The sequence below is a fragment of the Rhinopithecus roxellana genome, chromosome 4 (assembly GCF_007565055.1).
Source record: "Rhinopithecus roxellana isolate Shanxi Qingling chromosome 4, ASM756505v1, whole genome shotgun sequence".
NCBI classification, from domain to species: domain Eukaryota; kingdom Metazoa; phylum Chordata; class Mammalia; order Primates; family Cercopithecidae; genus Rhinopithecus; species Rhinopithecus roxellana.
This window is the reverse complement of record NC_044552.1, coordinates 4,687,587-4,702,388: the sequence shown is the minus strand read 5'-3', so window position 1 is coordinate 4,702,388 and position 14,802 is coordinate 4,687,587. Positions and strand designations below refer to the sequence as shown.

At 45.5% G+C, this 14,802-nt stretch overlaps 1 pseudogene; it reads right to left on the bottom strand.

Moving 5' to 3' along the window:
* Window positions 1-1,159: 1,159 nt before the first annotated feature.
* On the bottom strand, window positions 1,160-2,045 carry LOC104672594 (annotated as a pseudogene).
* Window positions 2,046-14,802: the final 12,757 nt, after the last annotated feature.

The window sequence follows — 14,802 nt, the reverse complement described above, 5'->3', positions numbered from 1 at the left end:
TTTAGTAGAGATGGCGTTTCACCATGTTGATCAGGCTGGTCTCAAACTCCTGACCTCAGGTAATCCGCCTGCCTCGGCCTCCCAAAGTACTGGAATTACAGGTGTTCGCCATCACGCCTTTTTAACTTTTTCTAAATTTTCTGGTTTTTAAAATTGAGGTATTATTTATATACAGAAAAGTGCACAGATCTTAAGTGTACAATGAATTTTAACAAATATGTACAACAATATCCCAAATCAAACTCTCTAAGGCCCCTTTCTTATTGATCCACTTCTGAGCACACAGGCAACCATTATTCTTATTTCTATCTCCTTACATTAGTTTTGTCTGTTCTTGAACTTTATATAAATGGAATCAAGTGTGTAATCTTTTGTGTGTGGCTTCTTTCACTCAGAATGTTTTTATGATTCATCCAAGTTGTTGAATTTCTTTTTATTATTGAGTAGTATTGCATTGTATGGACACCACACATTTTGTTTATCAAAACCATCATTTCATTTGGGTTGCTTCCAATGTTTTGCCATGGGAATAAAGCTGCAATGAACATTCTTGTAGAGAGATATACATATATATATTTATATATTTCTTTTGAGTAAATAAGAGGGGAAATCCTAGATTATTTTACATATATATATGAATGAAACTGCCAACAATTTTCCAAACTGGTTGTACCATTTTGTACCACAATCAACAAAGTATGACTATGAGACTTCCAGCTGTTCCACATACTCTCCAGCATTTGGTATTGTTGCCTTTGAAATTTTTGCTGTTCTAATGGGGGTGTGATAGCACCTCGCTCTTTTTTTTTTTTTTTTTTTTTTGAGACAAGATCTCTCTCTATCACATGGGCTGGAGTACAATGGTGCAATCTCAGCTCACTGCAACACTTTGGGAGGCCGAGGCAGGTGGATTATTTGAGGTCAGAAGTTTCCTTCTGTCACCCCAGCTGGAGTGCAGTGGCATGATCTTGGCTCACTGCACCCTCCACCTCCCAGGTTCAAGAGATTCTTGCGCCTCAGCCTCCCAAGGAACTGGGACTACAGGCACCTGCCACCACGCCTGGCTGAATTTTTTTTTTTTTTTAAGTAGAGACAATGTTTCTGTATGTTGGCCAGACTGGTCTTGAACTCCTACCCTTGGCCTCCTAAAGTGCTGGAATTACAGGCGTGAGCCACCATGACTGGCCAAAATTTTTGAGTCCACAGCTTTCTTGGAAGTGGCCAGGTACCAGGGCTTGCTCTGCTCTGTAATCTCACATTTCTCGTTTTCTGTGTTGAAGATCGCACCTTCCTGGTGTCTGGGCTTCCACAGCTGCTTCTTTTTGAAGTAAGCATCAGTGAGCTGTTTTGGGATTTTCACATTGCTGATATCAATTCTTGAGGAGGTGGCAACAACAAATTTCTGGTGTGCTCTTCCCAGAGGAACTCAGTTGAGAATGAGAGGTTCAGTTACAAGTAACAAGCCAGTGCCCAGTCGCTTCCGGAAAACCACTGTCTTGCCTCTGCGGTGCCCAGTGAGGATGAGCAGAGTGGTCCTGGGAGAGATGCTGGCCCCGTTTTCTCACGTGCTGGCTGGAGGGGCTTGTGCCCTGGTTCAACAGCTCCCCAGGCTTATCATCAAGAGGACAGTACCTAGGCATTTTGCAAATCTTAACCACCCAGGTACCATCATTCTTGTCACCAGCAACTGGTTTATTAACAGTGACAAGAACAATCCTCTTGCTTTTCAACCCTGGATTTAGCAGTTGAGTACCTCCTCTTGTACATGGTCTTTCTGGAATACACAGCAGATTGGGAATATCTGCCAATTCCTCTGATGAGGACAGGATTTCGTCTGCGGTGGGGCTTCCTCTGGTTGGGTTTTTCAGCCTTAGAGTCAGGTTACCCTTTTTCACCTTGCCACCTGCATCAACCTTCTTGCCTTCAGGTTTCATCTCCTTAGTATCGGGCTTCTCATCTTTTTCTTGCAAGATGTGAGAGAGAGCTAAGGCCCTGGCTTCCAGTCTGTAATCAATCCAGCGTATTTTTATGTACTTATTTCCCATTGTTACGCCTTCTTTTGTGAAATGCCTGTCCAACTCTTCTTTAATATTTAGTCCTGAGTCCCATAGGCAAGCCCTGGTCCCTGGCCACCTCCAAGTCTTCATTTCAGGTCCTTTGGACCCAAGGTGAGCATTGGGGTGGGCTTCCAAAAGAAATCGAGAGCTCTTACTAAAAGCGGGGTGAATAGATCTGGATGTCCCAAAGTAATAAATGCCCACCACATTTTCTTTCTCTCCCAAGCCTCCATTCTGCTCCATCTTGATCTATCAAGACCCCGCCCATCCTCTCAAGGCCAAATCTAAACTCAGGCCTCTTCCAAAGAATTTGTCCAAATCCCCTCCTTCCTCTTCACCACCACCACCAGAGTAATTTGTTGTATTATCTCATATGACAATTCTCTCACTCTGTGTATTAGTCAGGGTTCTCCAGAGAGACAGAACCAATAGGAGGTATATATAAGGGAGTTTATATTAGGGAGAATTGGCTCCCATGATTACAAGGCAAAGTCACCACAATAGGACATCTGCAAGCTGGGGGAAGAGAGAAGCTGGTAATGTGGCTCAGTCCAAGTCCAAAAGTCTCAAAACTAGAAAAGTCACCAGTGCAGCTCTCAGTCTGAGCCTGAAAGCCTGAGAGCCCTCAGGAGGCTCTCAGAGTCTGAGTCCAGTACCAAGAAGCCTGGAATCTGATGTCCACAGGTAGTAGGAGCAGAAGCAAGTGTCCGGCACTGGAAGAGAGAAAGAGCTAGAAGAATCAACAAGCAAGCTAATCCCCCTTCTTCTGCCTGCTTTGTTCTAGCTGTGCTGGCAGCCCATCAGATGGTGCCCTGTCTGCAACATTGAGGGTGGGTCTTCCTCTCCCAGTCCCCTGACTTAAGTATCAGTCTCCTCTGGCAACACCCTCACAGACACATCCAGGAATGACACTTTACCAGCCATCTAGGCATCCCTCAATCCAATATGAATATAACACACCTAATATTAATCAGTACACTCTGCGATTTACTTTCAGGATTTGTGACTCTGGGTCTCATTGACCCTACCACATAATAACTTTTTAAAGATCAGAGTCAGTTTTTTTGTTTTTGTTTTTGTTTTTTTTTTGAGACAGAGTCTCGTCCTGTCGCCCAGGCTAGAGTGCAATGACGCGATCTCAGCTCACTGCAACCTCCGTCTCCCACATTCAAGTGATTCTGCTGCCTCAGCCTCCCAAGTAGCTGGGATTACAGGTATGCACCACCATGCCCTGCTAAATTTTTTTCTGTTTTTGTTGTGTCTTTAGTAGAGATGGGGTTTCACCATCTCTACTAAAGGAGTTTGGACAGGTTGGTCTCAAACTCCTGACCTCGTGATCCACCTGCCTCGGCCTCCCAAAGTGCTGAGATTACAGGTGTGAGCCACTACGCCTGGCCCAGAGTCAGTCTTGCAGTAACTTGGCCTAGTATCACATGCATAGCAAACTATACATTCCTTCATGAATTCATTCAACAAATATTTATTGCACATCTTTTTTGCACCAAGGCTGATGCTAGAGAATGGCATGCAATGATGAACAAGATAGGCACATCCCTGCCCTTGTGAAACTTGTAATAGTATGAAGGATATAGATAAGAAAACAGTCTCCCACTGTTTTCTTTAATGCGTAAGGAGATTAAATGACATTTTAGAAATATTACAATTGAAAATAATGATATAGCTATAAAAAAAAAAAAGAAAACAGTCAATAACAGCACAAAGTAGTAAGTACTCAAATTGGAGGAGTACAGAATAATATAAGAGCATATAGGAACAACACTGAGACCTGAAAGATGAAGAGCCAAGTGAAGACTTCATAAAATTGTATTAAATATAACTGATTTAAATGGAAAATTACCAAACATACAAGGAATGGTGAACATAATCAGTCAAGCAAAAACAGGGAGGAATTAAAGGTAATTCTCACCCATTCTAGAGACACGTATCATTTGATTTGCCTCTGACATGCTTAGGAATTTTTTTTTTTTTTTTTTTTTTTTGAGATGGAGTCTTGCTCTGTCACCCAGGCTGGAGTGCAGTGGCCCAATCTGGGTTTATTGCACCTCCGCCTCCCAGATTCAAGTGATTCTCCTGCCTCAGCCTCCCAAGTGGCTGGGACTCAGGCACCTGCCACCACACCCAGCTAATTTTTGTATTTTTAGTAGAGACAGGGTTTCACCATATTGGCCAGACTGGTCTTGAACTTCTGACTTCAAGTGATCCTCCCGTCTCAGCCTCCCAAAGTGCTGAGATTACAGGCGTGAGCCACCACACCCAACCAGATTTTTTTAAAAGCACGAGGGAGATGTTTTGGAAGGTAAAAAGCCAGAGGCTCCCGCCGAGAGCGGGAACCAGTGCATGAGGCTTCCAGATGAGGCTGTGCAAGCATTTTGCTGGTGTGCAAAATGTAGTGATTCAGGAGGAGGAGGGAGGATGGAAGGAAAAAAGTTGAAAAAGCAGTTACAAATTGTGAAGAAAAATGATGGTGTTTATTTCTAAATGACAACTCTTTATCTTCTTACCCCAGGCCTATTTGTTGACAAGCCATTCTGTCAAAATCTGTTGGTCAAGGAAAGGGAGACCCACGTGCATGTGGTACATTAGGCCTTGATCTTGTCTCTGTTGGAATCCAAGAGACTCTCCCGTAAGCAATCAGCTTCCTAATGGGCACTACGCACCTCCGGGAATGGGAATTTGACCAGGCTTGTCAAAATCGCCAGACAGAAGCAGAGTCTTTCTCATTTTCCTGTTTCTACCACAGGAGAGGAGCAACTCCAGGGGCCATGCCAGTCCTTCAAGGACAAGAGCTAAAACTACCGTGAAAGCTGCTCAGACATTAGCAGGGCACACACATAAATCCATCACATCTATTTTTTAAATCTGGATGAATAAAACAGACACAGGCCGGGCACACAGTGTATCTTGGAGCTGTGGGAACAGCTTATAGTCTAACTCAATAGAGTGAAGGATTCTCACTCTCCCTCTCTCTCTCTCTCTTTCAAAACCCTATCACCAACCAGCAGTGAATTAAAATTGCCTGAGAAATCAAGCAGTTGGTAATCGCCTCTCTGTCAGATAAGTTATCCGAGGACAGACTTTTTTCTGAGGCAGTTACGCTGTCTTCCTCAGCTCCGTAATGCAGAAACCCGTAGAGATTAATATCAGCTGCATCGTGGATACCGTTACACCCTAAAAAGAAGAGGTGTGGATGACTAGGGGAATGCCCAGAGAACCCTGGGGTGGGGAGAGGCCAGGGGAGGGTCATGGGGGCTCCCTTGGACCCAAGGCCACCGTGATGAAGACTTGGTCATGTGCCTTTAGCTTCCTGGGGAGGGCTGTGACAGCCAGAAGCCACAACATGAGTTTTGCTGGCCTCTCTTCTGACTCCTGTTTAGTACTAAAGCGAGGAGGAGCTGGGGCGGAGAACCGGGGAGAGGAGGTGGAGGAAGAGTCCAGTGCAGTCATCACACAATCAGCAGAACGAGTCCTTACGGGTTTGACAAATGTGGGAAGATTAGAAAAGATCTCGGGCTAAAAACAAATGTCTTCCCATTTTCTTTACAAAATTCCCAGCCCCTCTCGCCCCACACACTTACACACCCCCACCCCAACTAATCTGTCTTGAAGATAAACATGCTTTCTTTAAACTCTAAAACCTGTCTTCCATTAATGCTGGTTTGGAGACTGAAGCTTTCCCTGCTGACTGATTACAGAAAATTGCTTATTTAAAGAAACCTGGGATCTCTCTTGCAGACAATGCCTTCCATTCCGGACATCATTTTAGAGACTTGCACACAAACAAGAGAGATTAGCAAGCACCTTGAGACAATCCAGGTATAAGGGGAAGAGTATAGAGCTGGTTCACACAAGTGCACCCTCACTCACATGGACACAAACACACAGCCCAACCCACTGCACCACATAGGACACAGCTGCATTTGGGCCTCTAATTACTTTACTGTCTAATTCATGCTAACACAGCAATTAGTGATAACGCTCAAAACACTCATACACATTAGCTTGACGACATTTAATTATGACATTAGATGTATCGCACTTCAGGAGATATGTAACTCAGCAAGGAATAAGAAATCTATATAGATGGCCCATTTAAAACACCGTGAAATAAAAATAGAGGAAAGTCATGAAATCCTCACTTTGTCATTAAAAGAAAATGTTTAACGGGTGCGTTTTTATGTGAAATATGCCATTTCCATATGCTGATTGGAAATCTGGTCTTGCTGGCTCAGAAAACATGATTAGGTTTTTATGTTTAAAAAGAAAGGAAGCGAGGAAGGAAGGAGGGAAGGAGGGAAGGAAGGAAGGGAGGGAGGGAAGGGAGGGAGGGAGGGAAGGAAGGGAGGGAGGGAAGGGAGGGAGGGAGGGAAGGAAGGAGGGAAGGAAGGGAGGGAGGGAGGGAGTGAAGGAAGGAGGGAAGGAAGGGAGGGAGGGAGGGAGTGAAGGAAGGAAGGAAGGAAGAAGGGAAGGAAGGAAAGAGGGAAGGAAGGAGGGAAGGAAGGAAGGAGGGAAGGAAGGAAGGAGGGAAGGAGGGAAGGAAGGAAAGAGGGAAGGAAGGAAGGAAGGAAGGAAGGAGGGAAGGAAGGAAGGAAAGGAAGGAAGGAAAGGAAACGGGGAAGGGGTAGCTTGGCTCTTGATTATTGCTTGATGGCTCTGTGTATCCATTCTCATTTTCAGCACCTTAGACATCAGCAGAAGATATAGGGGAAATGGGACATTTTTTGCTGGGATGCTCCTTAAGATATACCATTTGCTATCGGTTTACATGGGGCCTGTTCATGAGACATGAATAATAGTTCAGCAGCACTGCCAAAAAGCACATAAATCTGGCCATCCACACTGTAATTGACACACTGCTTGTCTCGCAGATCCCTACAGCACTTGCTTATCCTAGTCTAATCCCCCAGTGGGTATTCGAAGCAGCTGATTATGCAATGCACAGTTGCTGACACTACAGTTTGGGGGTCTTTTCCTTATAGCACCCAATTAGCTGCGACACAAAGCCCTACTCCCCTTGATCAACCTTGACCAGGTGTTAAGTACCAGCTGAATGAACACAGGCGATAGCACAAATGCCACTGGAGCATCCCGGCCTAAACAGAGCGGGTGTTGAGGAACCTCCACCTATGCATTCTGCATTAAGTTGCCTTTGCTTTAGACTCGCCAAGCACCCTAGCTTTGGTTCCTCACACCCAGATCATAGCAATCTGCCACCGAACGCTGCAAGGTTACCACTGTGAGCTCCACCTGTCTTCTCCCCAACCCGTCTCAGCCTCTCTTCCAGCTCATTCAACATCTCTCTTTTCCAAATCAAAATCCAGCAGCTCCTCGCACTGACTTGCTGTGGGAACTTGAAAACCTCAGCCCTGCTCTCTAGTCCTCTGATTTCTCCATTTCTATGAAAATTTTAAAAACAAAAACAACACTGACTTAGCAGAGCAGCAACTGGGAAGATTAAAGATTACATAATAAACAAGTTGTAAAGCCCTTTGAAAGCATAAAATGCTGTAGGAGTAATTATTATCAGTGTTATTAATCACCTCGGTTCATCACATAGAGTAAACATGCAGTAATAAAGAGGGGACTCTTAAATGCAGTATCAGCAGCAAGACCCATTTATTACAATGCTATTTGCTTGGATTCCATTACAGTTATAAAATTTTGCGCTCATCTAGCACTTTTTGTCTGAGAATGTCAAATGCTGCACAAGCACAGGCTCTAATTACACTAATCCTTGCAACACACAGGGAGCAGCAGAGAGAGGCCACCTCCAGTTGTGTAACTCGCCATCTAAGCACATCCTGTCCTGGTCTGGGGAGGTCTCCCTGCTGAAGGTTGCATCTAGAAACTTCCAAAATCTGACATTCCTAGGTGAGTCATATATACACACATATATACACACATACACACATATATATAATGTACACATACACACACATATTTTTAAAGCACAAGTAATTAATGTCAGGCATAATACACAGAGGTTTCAATATATTCTTCTGTGTGGGGATTATGTATTCAGTGTCTTGCTAGTAACCACATATACCTCGATCCTGCCATTTTGTTTTTTTTTTCATTTTGTGTTGAGAAGGAGTCTCGCTCTCTCGCCCAGGCTGGAGTGCAGTGGCGCAGTCTCGGCTCCCTGCAAGCTCCGCCTCCTGGATTCACGCCATTCTCCTGCCTCAGCCTCCCGAGTAGCTGGGACTACAGGCTCCTGCCACCACGCTCAGCTAATTTTTTTTTTTTTTTTTTTTTTTGTATTTTTAGTAGAGACAGGGTTTCACCATGTTAGACAGGATGGTATCGACTTCCTGACCTCATGATCCACCCGCCTCGGCCTCCCAAACAGCTGGCATTACATGCGTGAGCCACCGAGCCCGGATTTTTTTGTTTTGTTTTTTTGAGATGGAGTGTTGCTCTGCTGTCTGGGCCAGAGTGCAATGGCGTGATCTTGGCTCACTGCAACCTCCACCTCCTGGGTTCAAGTGATTCTCATGCCTCAGCTTCCTGAGTAGCTGGGATTACAGGCACCTGCCACCATGCCTGGCTAATTTTTGTATTTTTAGTAGAGACGGGGTTTCACCATGTTAGCCAGGATGGTCTCAAACTCCTAAACTCAAGCGATCTGCCCAACCCAACCTTCCAAAGTGCTGGGATTACAGTCGTGAGCCACTGCGCCCAGCAGATCCTGCCATTTTGGCCCAGGGTTTGTGTGTTTTCCATCAAACAGAGCCTGAGAGAAAGTCTTCCGTGCCTTACTGTCTGTAACATTGCCAGCCTGGAAGTTCTCATACAGTGATAATTACTAATGATAGTAAATAAGTTTATACAGAAAAACACAATGAAAACACTCTATGTCGTCAACATCTTGTCCCTGTGCCAGTGTCCTTCTCATCTGGGATGAAAAGCCCCAGCTGTAGATCATTCTCATACAATATTACAGTATTGCCAAAACTTTATTGTAGGTTTTGGCGTAAGGAGATGGACAGTTTTGGCCGGGCGCGACGGCTCACGCCTGTAATCCCAGCACTTTGGGAGGCCGAGGTGGGCGGATCACGAGGTCAGGAGATCGAGACCATCCTGGCTACGGTGAAACCCCGTCTCTACTAAAAATAAAAAATTAAAAATTAAAAAAAATTAAAAAAAAAATTAGCCAGGCGTAGTGGCGGGCGCCTGTGGTCCCAGCTGCTCAGGAGGCTGAGGCAGGAGAATGGCGTGAACCCGGGAGGTGGAGCTTGCAGTGAGCAGAGATCGCGCCACTGCACTCCAGCCTAGGAGACAAAGCGAGACTCCGTCTCAAGAAAAAAAAAAAAAAAAAAAAAAAAAGGAGATGGACAGTTTTGACTGTAATAATAATTCTATCCTACCACTAATAAGAGAAGAACAAATTCCATTCTGGGGAATTTGCATCTTTCCAATGGAAGAAGCATGATGCAGTAGTCTCCAAATTAGGATTCCTAAACCCCAGACTGAGCAAGATGACCCATGGAGACCCACAAAGGGCATAGTTAGACCTCTATTTTATTTACTGTATTCTATTTTATTCTGTAAAAAAATAATTACATTAATTTTAGTAATGTGTTATACAATTTGAGAGTAAAACTAGTAAGTATACAAACACTGAGAATTCTCAACTGGGCAAGCAAAAACATTTGAAGAGTTAAAAAAAAAAAGGAAAGAAAGAAATGAGAAATATTTTCTTTTCTTTTTTTTTTTTTTGAGACGGAGTCTCGCTGTCACCCAGGCTGGAGTGCAGTGGCCGGATCTCAGCTCACTGCAAGCTCCGCCTCCCGGGTTTACGCCATTCTCCTGCCTCAGCCTCTCGAGTAGCTGGGACTACAGGCGCTAGCCACCTCACCCGGCTAGCTTTTTTGTATTTTTTAGTAGAGACGGGGTTTCACTGTGTTAGCCAGGATGGTCTCAAACTCCTGACCTCGTGATCCCCCCGTCTCGGCCTCCCAAAGTGCTGGGATTACAGGCTTGAGCCACCGCGCCCGGCGAAATGAGAAATATTTTCATAGTGAAAGACAGGTGTGTTTAGGTTAGACTCTACTTCTTCATATTAGAAATGTTTTTGGGCTCAGTGGTTCATGTCTATAATCCCAGCACTTTGGACAGCCGAGGCAGGTAGATCACCTGAGGTCAGTAGTTTGAGACCAGCCTGAGCAACATGATGAAACCCCGTGTCTACTAAAAATACAAAAATTAGCTGAGTGCAGAGTGCACACCTGTAAGTCCCAGCTACTCAAGAGGCTGAGGTAGGAGGATTGCTTCAGCCCATGAGGTTGAGGCTACAGTGAGATATGATCACACCACTGTACTCCAGCCTGGTGACAGAGCTAGGCCCCTGTCTCAAAAAGGAAAGAAAGACAGACAGACAGAAAGAGAGAGAGAGAAAGGAAGGAAGGAAGAACAAATGTTATTGAGCCAGGGCCAGGCATAGTGGCTTATATCTATAATCTCAGCACTTTGGGAGGCTGAGGCAGGCAGATCGCCTGAGGCCAGGAGTTCGAGACCAGCCTGGGCACATTGCTAGATCTTCATCTCTCCAAAAAAAAAAAAAAGAAAAAGAAAAAGAGAGAGAGAGAGAGCCACACACATTTGTCTATAAAGATTTGTTAAAGTCCCTGAAACCAAAGAGGATTTGTCAGTCTGGGCCATGATTTCAGCCCTCATTCACACAACAATTAGAACTAATATTGGGCTCCCCATGTAGTTCTGACCACATTTAATTGTGACCAAAGTGGGCTATGAAACATTTCCAGAAATCAAAGAACCTTAGCCCAAAGTAATACTGCCTCCAGGTTCAAGTGATACGCATGTCTCAGCCTCCTCAGTAGCTGGGATTACAGACGTGTGCCACCATGCCCAACTAATTTTTTTGTATTGTTAGTAGAGGCGGGGGGGTCTCACCGTATTGGCCAGGCTGGTCTTGAACTCCTGACCTCAGGTGATCCGCCCTGCCTCAGCCTCCCAAAGTACTGGGATTATAGGTGTGAGCCACCCCACACGGACTAAAATGGCAAACTTTATATTATATATATTTTACCATAATTTTAAAAATTGTTTTAGTGGCCACATTAGGAATAATTACAAACGGGCTGGGCGTGGTGGCTCACATTTATAATCCCAGCACTTTGGCAGGCCGAGGTAGGCAGATCATTTGAGGTCAGGAGTTTGAGACCAGCCTGACCAACATGGTGAAACCCCGTCTCTACTAAAAATACAAAGAAAAAAAAAATTAGCTGGGCATGATGGCGCACACCTGTAATCTCAGCTACTCAGAGGCTGAGGTAGGAGAATCACTTGAACTCTGGAGGTGGAGGCTGCAGTGAGCCAAGACTGTACCACTGCATTCCAGCCTAAGCGACAGAGCAAGACTCTGTCTCAAAAGAAAAAAAAAACTATTACAAATGGGGGTAATTCATGTTAATAATATATCTCCCTTGGCCCAACATATTCAAAACATCATTTGAACATGCAATCAATACTATCATTGATATTATTATTGATAATCACATGCCTGTAGTCCCAGTTACCTGGGAGGCTGAGGCGGGAGAACCACTTGAGCCTATGAGTTCTGATCTGTCACACACGATGCCAATGGGGCGTCTGCACTAAGTTCAGCATCACTGTGGTAGCCTCCAGGTTGCCTAAGGAGGGGTGAACCAGCCCAGGTCAGAAGTGGAGCAGGCCAAAACTCCTATGCTGATTAGTAGTGGGAGTAGCAACTGCACTCTAGACTGGGCAACATAGCCAGATCCTGTCTCTATTAAAATAAAAAATTTTTAAATACATATATTTTGGTCAGGTGCAGTGAATCACACCTATAATCCCAGCACTTTGGGAGTTCAAGGCAGGTGGATCACTTCAGCCCAGGAGTTCAAGACCAGCCTAGACAACACTGCAAAACCCCATATCTACAAAAAATACAAAAATTAGCCAAGCATGGTCGTGCGCGCCTGTGGTCCCAGCTACTTGTGAGGCTAAGGTGGGAGAATCTCTTGAGCCCAGGAGGCTGAGACTGTAGTGAGCTATGATTGTGCCACTGCACTCCAGCCGGGGCAACACAGCAAGACCCTGTATCAAATATATACATATATATATCTCCACATATACACACATATACACATTCTTTTTCTCATACTGTGTCTTCGAATTCCAGTGTGCATTTTACACTAACAGCACATCTCAAATATGACTAGCTACATTGCAAGGGCTCAGTAGCCATCAGTCACATGTGGCTACTGAACTGGACAGTGCTACTCTAGAGGAAAAAATGATCTGTGGAGAAAAAATGAAAACTGCAGCATCATTGGAGCCCTGGTCTGTCTGCTGGGGGAGCCCTTTCAAAAAATACAACAAAGGGAAAGGGAAGGTCATGTCTCTATTTGTGAAACCAAAAGAATCACTGGAAACCTAGAACTGCAGGAAAAAGTGTTCGATAACGTGAAGAGCAGGATAATAACAATAGTTAATTGTGTTTTAAAAATTTACTATGGTTGGGCACAGTGCCTCACCTATAATCCCAGCACCTTGGGAGGCCGAGGCAAGCAGATCTCTTGAGCTCAGGAGTTGAAGACCAGCCTGGGCAACATGGTAAAATCCCCATCTCTTCAAAAAATACAATAATTAGCTGGGCATGGTGGCGCACGCCTGTAGTCCCAGCTACTAGGAAGGCTGAGGTGGGAGGATCACTTGAGCCTAGGAAGTGGAGGTTGCAGTAAGCCAAGATTGTGCCACTGCACTCGAGCCTGGGCGGTAGAGCCAGCCACACCTTATCTCAGAAAAGAAAAAAAAAATTGACCGTGTACCAAGTACTATTCTTTCTCACAGCCCTGTGGAGGAGATTCGCTGGTGCTAGCCTCATTTTACAGATGAGGAGACAAGCACAGAGAGAGGGAGTAAACTGCACAAAGACACACAGATGGTAGATGGCAGAGCTGGGGTCTCACAGTGACTCACGCCTGTAATCCCAGCATTTTGGGAGGCGAGGTGGGCGGATCACTTGAGGTCAGGAGTTCTAGACCAGCCTGGCCAACGTGATGAAATCCCATCTCTACTAAAAATACAAAAAATTAGCCAGGCGTGGTGGTGGCACCTGTAATCCCAGCTACCCAGGAGGCTGAGGCAGGAGAATTGCTTGGTCCCAGGGGGCAGAGGTTCCAGGAGGCAGAGGTTGCAGTGAGCTGAGGTCGCACCCCTGCACTCCAGCCTGGGAGACAAAGCGAAACTCCATCTCAAAATAAAATAAAATAAAATATGACAGAGCTGAGATTAAAACCCAGGCAGGCAGTAGCTCCAGAGCCCTGGCCACTAACCACCCTGCTATTGTCTTGCCCTGAGTGTGCCACATTCTCCAGACATACTCCCGAGGCTGAGGAGGAAGAGGGATGGTGATGGCCCAAAGGAACATCAGGGTGCTGAAACTGTCCCCATAGAGTTGGGAAGAATTGCATGCCAGGTCTGGACAGACCTATAATAGAGTTATAGGCCGGGCACGGTGGCTCACGCCTGTAATCCTAGACCTTTGGGAGACCGATGCAGGCAGATCACTTGAGGTCAGGAGTTTGAGACCAGAATGGCCAATATGATGAAACCCCGTCTCTAATAAAAATACAAAAATTAGCTGGGCATGGTGGTTCATGCCTGTAGTCCCAGCTACTTGGGAGGCTGAGACAGGAGAATCACTTCAACCCAGGAGGCAGAGGTTGCAGTGAGCCGAGGTTGCACCACTGCATTCCAGCCTGGGTGTCGCAGCAAGACTCTGTCCCCCCCAAAAAAAAAAAAAAAGAAGTAGAGTTATTATGAAGCATTAATCAGGCTGCACTGTGGCCCACTTCCTTGCTGCTAAAACTCACGTAGCACTAGGTAGTGACCATTTGTATCCCCCTTCCTCCTAGAGACAGGATCTCTGATATTAGGGTCATACGGCTTTTGTTTAAGGATGACTTAAGATGTTTTTCAGACCCAGAATTCCAGCAACCAGTTCGAAGACCCCCACAGAGGAATGGGATCAGCATGAGAATACAGCTTCTTCCTCTCCTTATTCCTTGATTTTACACTGCACACTCCCATCAATCAACCATCTCCACACTTTGGCCCACTCCAAAACCCTTGCCCCAGACTCCTTGGGTAGATGGTTTCCTCTATTTCCACTTGGCGGCCCTACCATTAACCTTCTTTCTCTGCTGCAGCTGGGTGTCTCAGCATGTTGACTTGCTGTGTGCTTTGGGTAACAAACCTATTACAATTACAGTACCGCTTCCTGGCACATGGCAGGTACAGTGTCAACATTTAGAAGGAGCAGAGGTGCATGAGGAGAGAGAGAATCCGTCAACACAACAGCACCAGGAGCAGCACACACAGTGCGTCAAGGGGTCGGGGCAATGGTGTGCCATAATGACACCTGAGGGCAGCCCACCAAGGAAATGCTGGTGGCCCTAGAAGACCAGCCCAACGTGGCAGGAACACATCGCAGGCCCTAGCACGGTCCAAGCAATAGCAGCAAGCAAGATAATAAGCAAACAAGGCAGCATCACTAGAGATGCTGATGGCAAGGAACAGGTGCCAGCAGGGGTTACAGGCAAGGGACTCACCAAGGAAAAGAAGGACAGAGAATATCCAAGAGGAATGGCCGTGAGGCAAGGCAGAGTGACTGCACTGGCAGAATTTACTGTTGTTACCACCAGCCAGCGAGAGTCACAGATGCTCAGTTTAGTCAGGT